Source organism: Elephas maximus, chromosome 21 (genome assembly GCF_024166365.1).
Source record: "Elephas maximus indicus isolate mEleMax1 chromosome 21, mEleMax1 primary haplotype, whole genome shotgun sequence".
Classification (NCBI taxonomy): Eukaryota; Metazoa; Chordata; class Mammalia; order Proboscidea; family Elephantidae; genus Elephas; species Elephas maximus.
The window spans coordinates 37,049,845-37,066,148 of NC_064839.1; the positions used below are offsets into that span (position 1 = coordinate 37,049,845).

A 16,304-nucleotide genomic window follows, 5' to 3' on the forward strand; every position below is an offset into this window, starting at 1 on the left:
TGTACATACAGAGTCCTTTACTTGTCTTCGCATTGGCCACTTGCCCTCTCACTTGGAGTAAATATCGTTCTGCTGGATGGTTAATGGAGGATGTTTAATTCATTAAACTTGATACCCTGTGGGCAGAATGGACTGGCAAAATATTTATATATTTATATCCAAGGCTGCCTCTCTAAGGCTCAGTGTGTGCACATTAGCCAAAAATGGGACAAGCTTAGTGTCCATCAAGGTGGGGTCTCAGCAATGGCTATCAACTCCAGCATCACTTGATGGTAGACCAGAACAGAGGCAATGGGACACCCGTAGGATGGAGAAAGATACTTTTTCATTTCCTGCCAAAGTGACCATTTAGAAGGCCACAGTGGGTCCTTTGATGGCTAAGTGGTCCATCTGGACAGTCTTGAGACAGCCATGGCACCTCAAACATTGAAGGTGTATTCCTGCCCTCCTCTGCCTGCCACTCCTTTCCCCTGCCTAGGGAGAGAGGCAGAGTGACTCCCATAGACTTATCAACACCCTGGGAGTTTCCATTCCTCTTCCACATCCTCAGGAGTGGCACTAGGAATTAAAAATAAGGGAGGTTAGGGGAAAAACTGAAAACCAGGTTCATCACCTAAGGCTTCTCTTGTCCATTTCAATAGATGAAGGCAAAGAAAATAAAGCATAGTCCTTCCAAACAGTGAGCAGGTGGTGGCTGCTAATAGAGAAGAAATAAAAACCTTTTAAAAATCAGAGCAGACTACAAAAAACACGACAAAGTGGAATGAAAGTTCTGAACAATCAGTTCAAAGAAAGGGGTGTTTGAAATAAACCCTTAAAAACATTTCAAATGCTGAATGGAAAAAAAAAGAGAGAGCGAGAGAGAGAGCTGCTGCTTTAGACATTTGAAGCCAGGGTGACTTAATCTGGAGAGAGGACTTTTTGGATTCTACTTAAAAAGGACTAATGAGTCCTTGGAGGCAGTGAGGCTTAGAGGACTGAACACTGGATCAGGTGCACATGGACTGGCCTGATTGCCAGTCCCAGGTCTGTCACCACCTCCTGGGTTGACCTGGGGCTTTTAACCTCCTTGTGCCTCCATTTGCCCCGCTATAAACTGGGATTACTAATAGCGTGTTCTCTCACCCTCCAGGTCCCAGGGGAGGTTTAATAGGATAGTGGAACAGATCCTATTGATGGAGAATGAGTAACCGACATTTTGTGACCTCCACCTTTATAGGCCAACTAGGTATCCTCCCAGAGGCTTTTGGAGGAGCCTTCCTTTTTGGTGAGTTTCAACATTCATTCCATCATTCCTTCACTCATTTCACATTATGCATACCTACTATGTACCAGGTATTATTGTCCACAAGGACGAAATGAGGAAAAACAGTCCACTCCCTCAAGTTGATCACAGTCAAATAAAGGAGACAGGTAAGTTAACAGGTGTTTAGCAAAGAGTGTGATGGGAACAAGCATGGTGTACCTCAGGAACATAGCTGTAGGGAGGCTTCTGGGGGAGATAGTGACTGAGCTAATTTCTGACAGAAGGGCAGAAACTAGCTGGGTGGGTGTCAAGGCTGGGAAAGACATCTCAGGCCAGCAGAGCAACAAATGCAAAAGGTGTAGGGCGTGAGTTTTGGGACCGTCGACAAGGCACTTGTAGGGATGTTGGGTAAGAGGAGCAGAGTGGAGAAAGAACAGCCTGCAGTGGGGAGCAGAAACTTTTCCTAAGGGTGGTTGTGTAAGAGAGGGGTTGCATTCAGCTGCTGGATCTGGAGGTATTAGGCAACTCCTAAAATTTATGGTGTCTCCTCAGTCATCAGCAACCCAAACCAAAATCTGTTGCTAGCGAGTCAATTCCGATTCATAGCGACCCTATAGGACAGAGTAGAACTGCTGCTCCATAGGGTTTCCAAGGAGCATCTGGTGTAATTGAACTGCTGACCTTTTGGTTAGCAGCCACTTCTCCTACAGCAACCCAGGGTCCTTTTATTTTTGTGAACCACCATTTTTAGCAGGTAGCTTCCATCTTCAAGCTTGCCTCATTACTAAAGAAGGAGGGTAGAATGGATATGGCATAGGCAACAAGCAGGATCCAGCGCAGCTCTTTACAACATATGGAAGAACTTAGATTTTGTCTCAGATATAGCCCGTGACCATGATCATGATGAGATTTGCATTCATCTTGCATCTACACCCTCTCAGATATTTGCATGTTTTATGGAAACCCTGGTGCCATAGTGGTTAAGAGCTACAGCTGCTAACCAAAAGGTCAGCAGTTCAAATCCACCAGGCACTCCTTGGAAACCCTATGGGCAGTTCTACTCTGTCCTATAGGGTCTCTATGAGTCAGAGTCAACTCAACGGCAACAGGTTTGTTTTTTTTGGTTTTACATGTTTTATGAAAGGGCTAGGAGTCCTAAAGGACTGGCATACGAAAAAAAACATTTAAGTAGAAGAGAAAAAGATAAGAAATTTAGAAACTTGCTCGAGTGAAAATAATAAAACAAAGAATTATAACACACAGGGTGACAGCACATCTCGGGTTTTCCCGGGGGGAGCCCTAGATTACGTCTATTGTCTTGGCATCTCTTCCAGCTTAACATTTGCCCTAGATTTTACTTTTATTGTTATTTTTAACAAAGTGTCACTTTTAACTGTTACATTAAAATAAGCTAAGATAGAAAGGACAGACCTCCATTTTGTACCACCAGCTCCTGCCAAGTTCTCACCTAATTGCGTAGGAGATGCAAGTTCTGTAAAGAGTTCTCCTTTTAACTTGTAGTTCCATCTGAAAGACTACCAGGAATGACCCCGTCTCTCTTCTCCCATTCCTTTCCAGATGAAAGGTAACTCTCACTTTTCAAGAACAACACGCATGTGTTTGCTAGTGAACCAGCGTGAGCTGGGCTATGAGCATGTAGGGTTAGTAACTCCACCTGGAGGAGAAGTGAGAGAAGTGGCTGATGCTGCTGCCCCACCAGTTACTTATGTAGTGGCGGTGCTGGGGTCTGTAGAGTGCAAGTGACTGGCTATGAGGCCTCTTGGCAGGGTCAGTGGGAAATGCGGGAAACTACAGAGTGGGTGTAAAGATCCCTGGTCGCGCAATGGCTAAGTGAAAGGCCAGTGGCTCTGTGGGCGAAAAGACCTGGCTAACTTCTCCTATAAAGATTACAACCTCGGAAGCCCTCATATAGGGTCACTATGAGTCAGAATCTACTCAGTGGCACACAACAACAACAACATAGGGCAGGTATAGGGGAAAATATTGACCAGAGCCACAGCACAGTGCGAGAATAGTCTGCTCTTGCGATAGCAGCTTTGTTGTTTAGTGGATAGTGTAAATCTAAAACTATTTTATTATTTGGTAACAAATTTTTGTTTTTAAATGAGCCATTTTGGCAGCAGTGAGCTGAAAAAAATAAAAGTACATGTTTAATGAAAAAAATATTTCCTGAATTTCCATTTCGTAAGACAGTTGGTGGTGATGAATGTGTAACTTGCGCAGAGTGTTTGCCAACACTTACCGTCTACTGGGCAAGTGACCACATGAAAACCAGATGACAAAATTTGGTGACGAAGCATCAGCATCTAATTTTAAAAATCAGTAGTTATTTAAGAAGACTCTTCTGTAAATGATGATTTCACATATGAATATACGGAAGAGTGTTTAGAGATCCCTCTGCAAAGTATGATTTTTTCATTTATATCAATTGATGGCTTTGTCTAAATTTCACTCATTTTTTAACCCAAGCTTTCTTGTGTATGTGTAAAACATGAAGTGATCATTGTTAATGTGTTGGTTCCATAGGCTGAAGGAAAACTTTACAAACAGTTCGAGGATATCACTTTTTATCAATGCTATCAAAGCTTTCAAGATGAAAATCAGTTCATTCTAATAATTGGTTGAAAACATCCCCTCCACTTCAGCAAATCAAAGTTTCTGGAAGTCGATTCTAATCAAAGTGAAGCATCTGACCTTATTTGGAATACTAGTGTAAAATTCATTTTCAAAGTTCAACATTGAAGATAAAACTCTTTGTTTCGGTGATGATAATACACATTCAAATTTTGGTGAACCACAGCTCTTATGGTAAAATTGTAAGAAACATATAGGGCCCTGGATACCCTTTTAACTCAGTACTGAAGTCACTCCTGGGGTTTACCGTTCAACCAAAGATTAGACAGGCCCATAAAACAAAACAAGGCTAAATGGGCACACCAACTCAGGGGGAAGGACGAGAAGGCAGGAGGGAAGAGGAAAGCTGGCAATAGGGACTCCAAGGTCAAAAAGGGGAGAGTGTTGACACGTGGTGGGATTGGCAACCAATGCCACAGAACAATATGTGTATTAATTATTTAATGAGAAACAGATTTGCTCTGTAAACCTTCATCTAAAGCACAATAAAAAAAAAAAATAAGTCTATGGGGCAGAAATAGACTTAGGATTTGTTTTTGTATTCATATAATTCATAATTTCCCCCCACTAAGCTGCAATGCTAGGCCAATTGAAATAAAAGCTGTAGTGGTTTAAATTTATATTTTTATGTACTTTTGGTGTATTTTATTTTTATACATTTTGTATATTTTTGTTAGAGTAACTGGACCATGAAATTTTTGTGATAAAAATTTGAATATCGAAATTACTGTGGCAATATGCACTTTCTGTTTGCTGCCCATTATTCGTGGAGTTCTAGAGGATTTTGCACTTTTGAAGAACCCCATGTTCTGCAGTGGTATTGAACTTCTGTAAACTAACTTGTGAATTTTGATTACATTTTATGCAATGTCAGTTGGAAATCTTTAATCAAAGTGTCCAATGAATGGAGTATTCAGAAAACATCATTTTGAAGCTTTTAACTGCTTGCAGTTGTTAAAGACAACGCTTGCAAACAGGAAGACAATGAAATTTATCCCTCTAGTAGGAAGAAAAAGACTGAACAAATTAAATGTGGAGAGCTCAAAAATTGTACAAGGTATCATTTTCAAAATTATAATTGCTCCTTGGAATAGCTTGGGCTGTGGGAAGAATCTTTTCAGGGCATTTCCATTTTTAACTGGATAAAGTTATATTCTGCAGGAATGGAAGGAAACTAAAAAGCTTCTGATTTGAAATAACAAGTAGAGATAACTTATTTGAAGAGTATTGTCCTGCAAAAATATCTGTAAATGATAGACACTTGTGAGGTAAAGAGACAATATTTGATAAAATATTTGGACTAAGATATTTACACACTTTAATATGAAAAAAATAGAAAATTGGGAATATAGGTTAGTAGACTTCGTTCTGAATTTACAAGGTGCCTTTGTAACTTTGGAGAAAGTACTTTGTCAGTGAAAATTAATATATTAACCTACAGAGATGACTCAGTTGAGGGTGTCAGCAGTTTCAAATTTATTAACAATAAAATGCAACTTCTAATACTTTTCTGTAATACTTCAAAAAACTTTAAAAATGCAACTTCCAAAAAGACTTTATGCAATTTTATTTAGCAAAGATTAGTCCATGTTAAAATATATATTTTTAGGAATTTACTGTGACATATTGGAAATAAATGTGACTAAAAAAAATCATGTAATACATGAGTGAAAACCAAATGCAATTATTTTACTAATTTTTTTATTGTTTAATATTCAGATAATAGATTTGAAGAAGTAAATTATTTTTGTTTTCTTTAAGAAACACAGACATATGGCATATTTGATAGAAATAAATTTTTACAAAAAAAGTTTTAAATAAAACTATTTTATAAGTCCACCAATATAATACCATCAATTTATTGGTCAATGTCTTAGGGTTCTCTAGAGAAACAGAACCAGTAAGATGTGTATATGCATATATAGAGAGAGAAAGAGAGGGATTTTATTTTAAGACAGACTAGGAAGAAAGACCTGGTGATCTGCTTCTAAAAATTAGCCAACGAAAGCCTTATGGATCACAATAGAATATTATCTAACTTGCTTGCTTTGGACAAGTCATCAGGAGGGATCAATTGCTAGAGGAGGACATCACGTTTGGTGAAATAGAGGGCCAACAAGAGTGTGGGAGATCCCTAGTGAGATGGATTGGCACAGTAGCCACAAGGATGGCCTCAAACATACTGCTGATTGTGAGGATGACACAGGACCAGGTAACGTTTCCTTCTGCTGTACGTAAGATCTCCACGAGTTGAAGTCGACTGGATGACAGCTAACAATAACTGGTGACAGAGGCCCACCTCTTTTCTGAAAGAAATAATTTATTAGCTAGAGGCAGGTCTATCAATTGTTGATTCATCCCTTCACTGATTCATCTGTCATTCATTTATTAATTCATTACCTCAAGAATCAAGAAGCCTTTATCGAGTACTTACTATGTGCCAAGCACTTTGTTAGGCACTGATGATGCAGAAAAGGGAATAAGACAAAACTCAAGGTGCACATAGCCTAGTTTCAGAGATGGGCGGAGAAACTGCCAGCTCTAAGTCAGAGAGCTTAGTGCTGGAATGGAGGCATGTAAGGGACCCAGAAGGAGCATCCGCCTGGGAGAGGGTGTCAGGGAAAGCTTCTCAGGGGCCATAATGCCAGCTTCTCCAGTTGAATCAAGCCACTTCCTTCTCCTCCAGGGAAAATGCTGTCTCACCGGGTGGCACTTTCTGTCAGAAAGTAGGCCACTTCTTTTAGTTCTTAATATTTGTAATAGTAAAAGAACAACAATAATGCAGATCCCAAAGAATCATTATTTTTGCTCCCTTGGTCTGGTTCCCAACTGTTTTTTTTTTCATTCCTGTCTAGTCTTAGACAGTGTCCTGGAAAAACTTTTAGGACTCAGTAGCTGTTTCCTATTCCAGGTTCCTCGTGGTGTGTTGTTTCTGGGCATAGAAACAAATCCAATTCAAGCAAATAACGCTGTCATCAGGATTCTGTGCAGGCGCTGGAGCGGGGAGGCCTGGCCAATGGAGTGCAGTGTTTGAAATATCTTGAGATCTTCAGAAACATTTGTTTTTATTCAGAAGTGTTCATTTGATGTTTCCCTGACCCACACAGTTTCCCTATGGGCTTAAGCTCCCATTTGTTAAAGAAACAGATGGGAAAACCAGTTCAATTTGTGTTTGTTTTAGCGTTTAAGACAGCTTAGTGTGAAATAGTAGAGTTTGGAGGTTGCAGGTAGCAACTCATTGCATTTAGCAGACATGTAAGGGAACAGAACTGTGAGGTCGGTTTAGAGAGACATAAGCAGGGGCAGATGAGAATGTAAGAGACCTGCCGGTTCCACAGAATACATCAGTGGGTACCACTGAAAGTGAAACCCTGTGATTCTACTGTGGACTCATTTAACTTGGGTGAGATGACCTGAAGTAGGCTAGGAGAATGTCACATAGATTTTGCCAGCTACTGTTGGTTTCCATCCCACCTTCAAACGGAAGTGACCCCATAGGGCAGGTCAGCTAGTGTAGGCTATCGATAAATTTCCACCCAAGGATATCCAGGAGAGCTAAGGAGTACCCTTAACCCACAACAATGCCTCCTGTATTAGTTAGGGTCTTGGCAGGAAAAAGTGCACTCAGCATGTTAATTTAATGAAGAGATCTTAATAATGGGACTATTTACAGAGGTGAAAGGGTGAAGGGAACTGAGAAGGAATAATGAAGCGCCTCAGAGGCCCGAAGTGGGAAGGGGAAGAAAAGTGTTTCTGGACTCTAGAGACACTGATGGCTGCAGGAAAGGAATGATCTGTCAGGATCTGTAGCCATAGGTAGGCCACTTCCAAAGCCACGGCGAGGCAAGGAGGGAGTTGAAATAATCAGTATGCTGACCTCCGACCTCCTTCTGGGCTTTTCCATGGATCTAACCTCACTGGGAGCTTAGAGAACAAAGGAATCTGGGTGGTACAGTCTGCCTCTATCAGTCTTTTGGGACACAGCAGGATGGAGAAACATGGAGGATGGACAATGAAGCTGGAGGAATGAATAGGATAAACAACACAGCCTCACTTTTGGAACACTGTCCTGACTCAGGCACTTACAATCTGTCCAAAACCCAATATGCTCTTCCTCTCGTGGTGGGTGTAGTAGAAAATGTGTCTTTTCATTGTGGTGGAGCTTTGGGCAGCAAACTAGAATCTTTGTGGCTCCATCAAAATCCACAAGTATTATGTAGTCAACAGCCTACAGGGATTGAGTTCCTTGGTTCTTCCAAGTCTGCCAAGTGTGACTTCTCATTGTGCCACCATGGGCAAGATAACCCACGAGCTATTACTTTGGGTTTTTTAATTTTCCATTTTTAATAGAATAGGTTCCTCAGCCAAGAGTCAGAAAACTTGGGTTCTTGGCTCATTTGGCTGTGGGACTTTGATAAATCTTCTCTCTGGGTGTTTTGTCATCTGTAAAAGGAGGAAGTTGGGTTAGAAACTGGTTTAAACAAAACGCTTTTAGTATGTCTTTATGTTCAGTATGTCTTTAAATCAAAATCAAAAGACTCTTAGGGAGAATGATTGTGATTATACAGGTGACTGTCTAAACCTCAGAAATGAACTTATGGAGAGGCAAGAGCTAATTCTGAAACACTCTGGGGCACCAGACCAGTCGGTCATCACATTGTCAGACAGAGAAAGTGAGTAGGTGATTTATCACTATGGAGAGGGATGGCTCAGATGTTTAAAATGTTGGATTCTGTCAGATGTCTCAGCATGCTCCAGGGCCTTTTCCAGGTTAAGACTAACCCTAAAGTTTCAGGGAACTTCTTAACGCTCTCTTTTTCCACCCAGGGGAATAGAGAAGTTTGAGTCTCCCTTTTATGTGTTCCTATCAAAGGAAGTACTAGTAAAATCCATGATGGGAATTATAGGCTATCAGAACTATAAAATGTCCTCAGGATCTTCCTCTTACCACCATCACTCAAACCAACTGGACCTGCAGTAAAGGATAGGTTTGAGGACAATTGAGGTTTAGAAAGATTCATGAAGTGGAGGTCTCTCTTGCCCACTTACAGCAAATGTAGGATCTGAACATGTTGGCCAGCCTCTTTACCTGGATTCAGACTTGCAGGCAGCATAGTGGTTAAAATCAGCCTTCAGATAGGTACACCTGTCCTCTGTTTGATGTTTTGTAAAAACAGCACCAAAATCAGCTGCCAGTTAAACATCCTAAGAGCAATCAAGATTCCTACATAGTACTGTTAATTGTTGACTATGATAACATATCTCGTTATCAGTTCTTCTTTAATGAATTCCTTAATAGATGTCATTAGACTTTAAGTGCTACATTACTTCCTCTAAGGAGAAATATTTAAGGAAATTATTTAAAAAAAAAAAAAATCATGTCCTGAATCAGACCTGAATGCCATCCTTAGAAAGCACAAACCACACTGTGGTGTCCTGTTCTCCTTAGTGACGTGCACATATTAGCTTCTTTGACTTCAGAGACTATGTGACTTTGAGGATATAATCTGAAGCTATAAATGGTTGTTTATCCCAAAAGGGGGCAGAAGACTTTGAATTCTAAGGAATTCACTAGATCCTATAGGAAACCCATAGCCATGATGAGAAATAGGTAAATAATCTCAGTTTGTCAGCACCCTGTGCAGGGAATTAAACTCACAACTTCCATGTTAATGATACTTTCACATTTAATTTCCTGTGTGCCACACTGAAAATGTATCCGCTGAAAGTAGAATTTTACTCCGTAGAGCTGTCTTATTAAGTGAATGTATGTGAGGCTGTACATGTCACAGCAAGATTCTGTAAGCTCATTTAGAAATATAATTTGGGGTAGGGAGAGCACAGGGGATTGTCCCGTGTAGGACTATCACTGTTTTCTTGGTGTCGTTATTGCTATTGATAATTGGTTATTTATTAGCACTAAGCATTAATTATTAATATTAATAAGAGCAGTGTTAAGTACCAGCAGTATACTCTCTGCCATGCACAACATGGGCCTTTCTAGAATGTCATCTTAGGGTATGACACACTATACATGTGAAGGCAGATGCAGACCAACCAGCAGAGAAGAAGTCTGGAGTCCAGTCAGGGGTGGTTTCAAGACAACTTTGCACAGGTAGATAAAGCATTATGCACATGGATATGGTAAAAGTGCATATGATCTTTAGGAGAAATGTAAGAGCCATCTAGAAACTTACTACTCAAAATGTGCTCCAATGACCGGCAGCAGTGTCATCACCCAGGCACCTATTAAAATGGAGACTCTCAGGCTCTACCCTAGACCTCCTAAATGAGAATCTGCATTTTTTCCATATCCCAAGGTGATGGTCTTGAGCAGTAATTCTCCAACTTTGCTGTACATTTAGAATCATGTTGGGAGTTCTAAAAAAAATCCTAATGCCCAGATTTTACCCCAGACCAATAAAATCAGAATCTCTAGGGTTGGAACAGGTCTCAGTATTTTTTCAAAAATCTCAGGTGATTTCAGTGGGCAGTCAAGTCTGATGACCTCTGATGAAGAAGACTCTTTGAAGCTAGGCTAACTTCCATTCGTTTGAGATCCTTGAGAACTAATGCTATTCTGATCCTTAGAGTAGATCCAAGGTTGCAGTTTGCACACAGATGATCTACAACAACCTGGACACCTCCTTTTGACAATCCTTCCCCCATTTCCATCCTCCTCCTAGAGCCCCAACCACTCAAGGGTCCATGGTAAGCTCTTCTTGTCTCAGTGTTTTCCTGCTGCCTCCCTGCAATCCACTCTGGCTTCTGTCACTTGTTTTCCCTTCCAGGTGAGATCACCAGTTTAGGACTCCTCTGCTCTTAGATAGCTTCGGTGCTTTTTGAGGTTTTCCCTATCTGATAGAGATAGTGGAAGAGACTGGAGAGCCTTGTTCTGCATCCACGTGCACTTCAACCACGACCTCCAGAGATAAGGATCTCTCCACTCTTGAATTCAGGGAAGCCTCTTGTTTCTTATCTCTAGCATGGTGATGCTAATACCCACCTTACACCTTTGTTAAATAGTCTATGGGCATAGCAAAGGGTTGGTTAATATGCTGGACCAGTAACTGAATGGTTGGAGGTTTGGGTCCACCAAGAGTTGCCTTGGAATAAGGGCTTGCTGATCTTCTTCCCAAAAAATCAACCATGGAAAACCCTATAGAGCACAGTTCTACGCTGACACATGGGGTCACCATGGGTTAGACTCATTGGCAACTGGTAAAGTACTTATAACATAGCTTCTTATTTCATTTTCCTCCTTGCTATGTGATCAGGTCAGAAGGAAGGCCATTGCTCTGGAGTTCCATTGATAAGTTCAGAGCTGACCCTATAGGAAGGCAGAGTAAGTAGAAAACTGGATTTGTGATTGGAGCATTCTGGAGTTTTAGTTGTCCCCTAAAATCTGTTCTCCGTCTGTCATGGAGTGAATTGTGTCCTCCAAAAATGTGTGTATCAATTTTGCTGGGCCATGATTCCCAGTGTTGTGTGATTGTCCATCATTTTGTCCTCTGATATGATTTTCCTATGTGTTTTAAATCCTATCACTATGATGTTAATGAGATGGATTAGCAGCAGTTATGTTGATGAGACCTACAAGATTAGATTGTGCCTTAAGCCAGCCTCTTTTGAGATATAAGAGAGAAGTGATCAGGGAGACATGGGGACCTCATACCACCAAGAAAGCAGCACTGGGAGCAGAGCTCCTCCTTTGGACCCAGGGTCCCTGCATCTGAGAAGCTCCTCAACCATGGGAAGATTAATGACAAGGACCTTCCTCCAGAGCCCACAGAGAGAGAAAGCCTTCCCTTAGAGCTGACGCTCTGAATTTGGACTCGTAGCCTACTAGACTGAGAGAGAATAAGTTTCTCTTTGTTAAAGCCATCCGCTTGTGGTATTTCTGTTATAGCAGCACTAGATGGCCAGGACGCCTTCCTTTCATAGTAATGTAATTTTTTCTCTTGGATACGTTGCTGCTGAGAAAAAGGACTATGTTTTGCAGTCTCCTTTGTAGCTAAACATGAACATGTAACTAAGCATGTACATCAATTTCCAGGAACCTTACTGAAAAGGCAGCTTGTGCATGCTGTTTCCCCTTCTGCCTTGTTCCTTCCATCATCGTGCTACTTAGAATATAAATTCAGCCAGCTTGGACCATGAAGATGGGACAATCCCTTAAGGGTGGTAGGGTAGTTTAGAGCTAGAAATCACCAGGGTTCTTTAGAAGTTTGAGATTCAGAGCCCATTTGGCCACTTCCATTTGAATTTTGTTTATGCAAGAATGAAATGATCTTGTTTAAGCACAATTGCTTTGGCCTGCCTGACAGTTGAAACCCAACCAAATCCTAACTGATATATCACCGAAAGTCTCTTTTCCACTGGCCAAAATCCCACTTCTTCAGATTTATTTCTTTGAACCTTGAAGACTTGTATTACTCAAGAAACAAATGTGACAAAATACATATTCCATAGGAAGAGCTAATATCTTAAATCTTTACAAGCAACATGCTTACATTGTTTAACTCTATGTTGTCCTTCTTAGTGCTTCTTGTGGTTGTAAAACCTTAGTCTTCTGGACATCCTCCCTCTTATTCTCTGGATATCAGACCTTCTAGAGCTGAACAGGGAGCAAGGTGGCTAATCCTGATTGGGTCCCCAAGTTTTCTAGTAACAAGACAGGTACCTCTAGGGGTTAGTTTGATAAAAGCTGCCACTGGCTGAGAACTTAAAATGTGCCAAGAGTCATCTAAGCATTTTGCATCTATTACCTTTTTTGTTCTTACTGAGACACTTACTTTGGATATGGATTTGCCTTCCCTGCATGCAATGCTTCTGCCAAAACTACCATCTATGGACTTACAGAATACCTTATCCACCATCATGATATCCCACACAGCATCACCTCAGATCAAGAGATTCACTTCACAGCAAACAAAGTGTGGCAATGGGCCCATACTCATGGAATTCACTGCTCTTACCATGTTCCCAATCATCATGAAACAGCTGGCTTAATAGAATGGTGGAATGGCCTCCTAAAGACATAGTTACTGCACCAGCTAGGTGGCAATACCTGCCAAGGTTGGGACAGTATTCTTCAGGAAGCTGTATATGCTCTAAACCAGTGTATAATATATGGTGCTGTTTCTCCCGTAGGCAGATTCATGAGTCCAAGAATCAAGAGGTAGAAATGGGACTGGCACACTCACTGTTACCCCTAGTGACCCACTCAAAAAAATTTCGCTTCCTGTGCCCGTGACCCTATGCTCTGTAGGTCTTGAAGTCTTTGTTCCAAAGATAGGAGTGCTCTCACCAGGAGACACAACACTGATTCCACTGAATTGGAAGTTAAGAATGTCACCCGGCCATTTTGGGCTCCTCATGCCTGTGGATCAACAGGCACAGAAGGGAGTTACTATATTGGCTGGTGTGATTGATCCTGATTACCAAGGGGAAATTGGATTGATATTACATAATGGAGGTAAAGAAGTGTATGTGTAGAATATAGGTGATCCCTTAGGACGTCTCTTGGTACTACCATGCTGTGTGATAAAAGTTAATGAACAACTATAGCAACCCATTTCCAACATGACTACTAATGGCCCAGGCCCTCCAGGAATGAAGGTTTGGGTCACCCCACCAGGCAAAGAACCACACCAGCTGAGGTGCTTACCGAGGGTAAAAGGAATGGGTGGTGGGAGAAGGTAGTTCTAAATACCAGCTACAACCATGGGACCAGTTGCAGAGATGTGGACCATAACTGTTATGAGTTTTTCTTCCTTGTATGTGTGCATCATATATTTTTGTTTTCTTCACCTATAAAATACAAGATGTAAACAGGGCTAATACATTTTCAGTTGTATGTGTGTGAGTTGTACCATGTTAGGTGCAAGTATGGCTTTATAATTGTCTTTATATAGAGATGTATATGGGTGCCAAGTTGACAAGAGGTGGACTGTGACGGTTGAGGTTGTGTGTCAACTTGACTAGGCCATGATTCTCAGTGGTTTGGCAGTTATGGTGTTGTTTGGCAGCTATGTAATGATGTAATCACCTCCATAATGAGATCTGAAATAATGTAGTAACTTCCATGATGGGACCTGTTATGAGTGGCCACTCAGCTGGAGGGGAGTTCCCCTGGGGGTGTGGCCTGCATCCAATATAGGTGGACTTTCTGGCAAAGCTTGCTGGGTTTTTCCTGGCTGTGGATCCTGCAGCTGGCTCCTATTCATCTGACCTCCAGTTCTTTGGACTTGAGGTAGCAGCTTACCTGCCAATATTTTGATTCATCAGTCTCCGCAGCCTGTGAGTCAGAGGCTTGCTGTCTACAACCTGCTGATCTTGGACCTGCTGAGCTTGGGTTTGCCAGCCGCTGCAGCTACGTAAGTCAGGAGAAGCCTCCAGCCTGATCCATAGACTTGGGACTTTCCAGCTACAGCTGCATGAGCCATTTCCTTGATATAAATCTCTCTCTATATGTGTTTATATGTTTATATGTATATGTGTTTATACACTTACCTGGTTTTGGTTTTCTAGAGAACCCAATCTAAGACACTCCCAAAAATCCTTTGAAATAGATATTTTTATTTTTCTTCCTTGTACAGATGAGGAAGCTGAGGCACAGAGAAGTTAAGTAACTGGCCAAGGTTGCACAGCTAATAAAAATCATCTATATGTATTTTTTGCATCAGGGATGCTCAGGTTGGGAAGAATGATTTTTTTTTTGTGGGGAATTTGGACCAAGTGCTTTGTAAGGCCATCTGTCCCTCCCATTCTTTCCTCTCCATGTTGTCATGGTCCTGAGAACTATAACCCAGACCATTTAGACAGCTCTGCCCATGAAACTTTGTTTGATGGTCCATTGGGATTAATTTTTTATCCGTCTCGGCTGCACTTTGGAATATAGGTGGAGCCAAGAAAGGAGAGAAGGACTTGGGAAAGGGGAGAGAAAGGAGAGAGATTGTATTCTGGTAGTCAGGAAGATATAGCAAAGGCCCAGATGTAACAATCCACTAACTCATTCTGGAACAGTGGTAAGACTTGTCACCTGAGGTGGCAGAACTATATAGGGTAGTAGTTACAGTAAGATTGGTGGGCAGCTTATCTGTAGAGGCCCTGAGTACCAAGCTAGGGAGTCTGGACTATGCTGTAGGCAGTTGCCATTGAAGGAACAGCCATTGAAGGAACCCCGCTGGGGTTCTAATCTGCTTCCAGTGACACCTCAGAGGAACCCACAGGACACAGGCAAGCAGCCTCTGAGATGGGAGGAAATGGGAGGAGGCTGAAAGGGGCGATTCCTGGGGCCCAAAACTGTCTACTCTAGCAGTGATGTGTGAGGAGGTCCCTGGGTGTTTCTGTCAGCCATGGGAAGGAAAACACGAGAGCTGAAGACTTGGCTTAGCTCTCAAATCCTAAATATAGTTACCAGCCATTTCTTCCTCTGAAGGAAAATTGTTTAATTCTGCTTCTTAAGCTGCCCTTTGCTTCAATACAGCATGGTCTGGAGAGAGGGACAATAACTGTTAACTCAGAGAACTGAAATGAAAGAAAGGCATTGAGTAGTTCTCTGTGATTTTCACAAGCATTGGAACTGTACCCCACTGCACTTGCTAGAGCTGAGGAAACGCTACTGACCAAGAGTAGCCATGTGGACCTTGCTGGGTCCCCTGACCTAATAACCATCCCAGCCTTGTCAGGGTATGTTCACATCCATATCTGCGTGCCCCTATGAAGACGTGGCTCCCGACTCCCATACCCTGCCTCAACATCCCTAGCTCTGTCCCCTCTCCCAAGGAACCAGAACAAATCAACAGAGCAGGGCCTCAGCCAGTCGGGAGAGGTAGCAGGGAAATGAAGTTTTCCATCTGGACAAAGGAAAGATAAGGAGAGAGGGACCTAGAGGCAGTTTGGGGACTAAGTTGGTCTCCAAGCCCCTTGGTGTGACCAAGCTCCAGCACAGCTGTGACATTAGCAGCCGGCATTTGAGGCATAATAATAATTCTTCAGATCAAAGCGGCTCCGTCTTTAGACAATTATAGTAAAATTGAAGCTCTCCTCTAAAAGAAACACATGCTCTTGTTGTGTTTTCCCCTCTCCCCCCTCATTTTATTCTTTATGAACAAATTGGTTTTCAGGGCTATAGAAAGAACCGATTGGAAGCTTAAATTCTTACTGTCTGCCCAGGGGTGGATTCGCAGGGTTGGACATGTAACGTCTGAAAGCTGACTTTTTTTTTTTGAATTGATATCCAAGAATAAAAGAGAGAATGGTAGGAGAAGCTGATCAGGAATGAATAAAGTCTCCTTTTAAAATGAAATAACTCCCTCCCCCCATCTACCCTCCAGAAAAGCTGGAGTGTAATTGCTTGCAATCACTCGGCACAAATTGTCTGCTTGTATTTGCTTTT

The 16,304-nt window shown here is 41.8% G+C and overlaps 1 protein-coding gene across 3 annotated transcripts in view; it reads left to right on the plus strand.

Annotated features, from left to right (window-relative positions):
- ZFHX3 (zinc finger homeobox 3) overlaps positions 1-16,304 on the plus strand; it is a 701,029-nt gene that overhangs the window by 7,813 nt on the left and 676,912 nt on the right. For 2 of the 3 annotated variants that reach the window (XM_049864644.1, XM_049864650.1), the window contains exon 2: positions 1,133-1,267. The exons of the other annotated variant lie outside the window; for it this stretch is intronic. The gene's annotated coding sequence lies outside the window, so the exon portion shown is untranslated. The remainder of the gene's footprint in view (positions 1-1,132; positions 1,268-16,304) is intronic. 3 annotated transcript variants of the gene reach the window in all.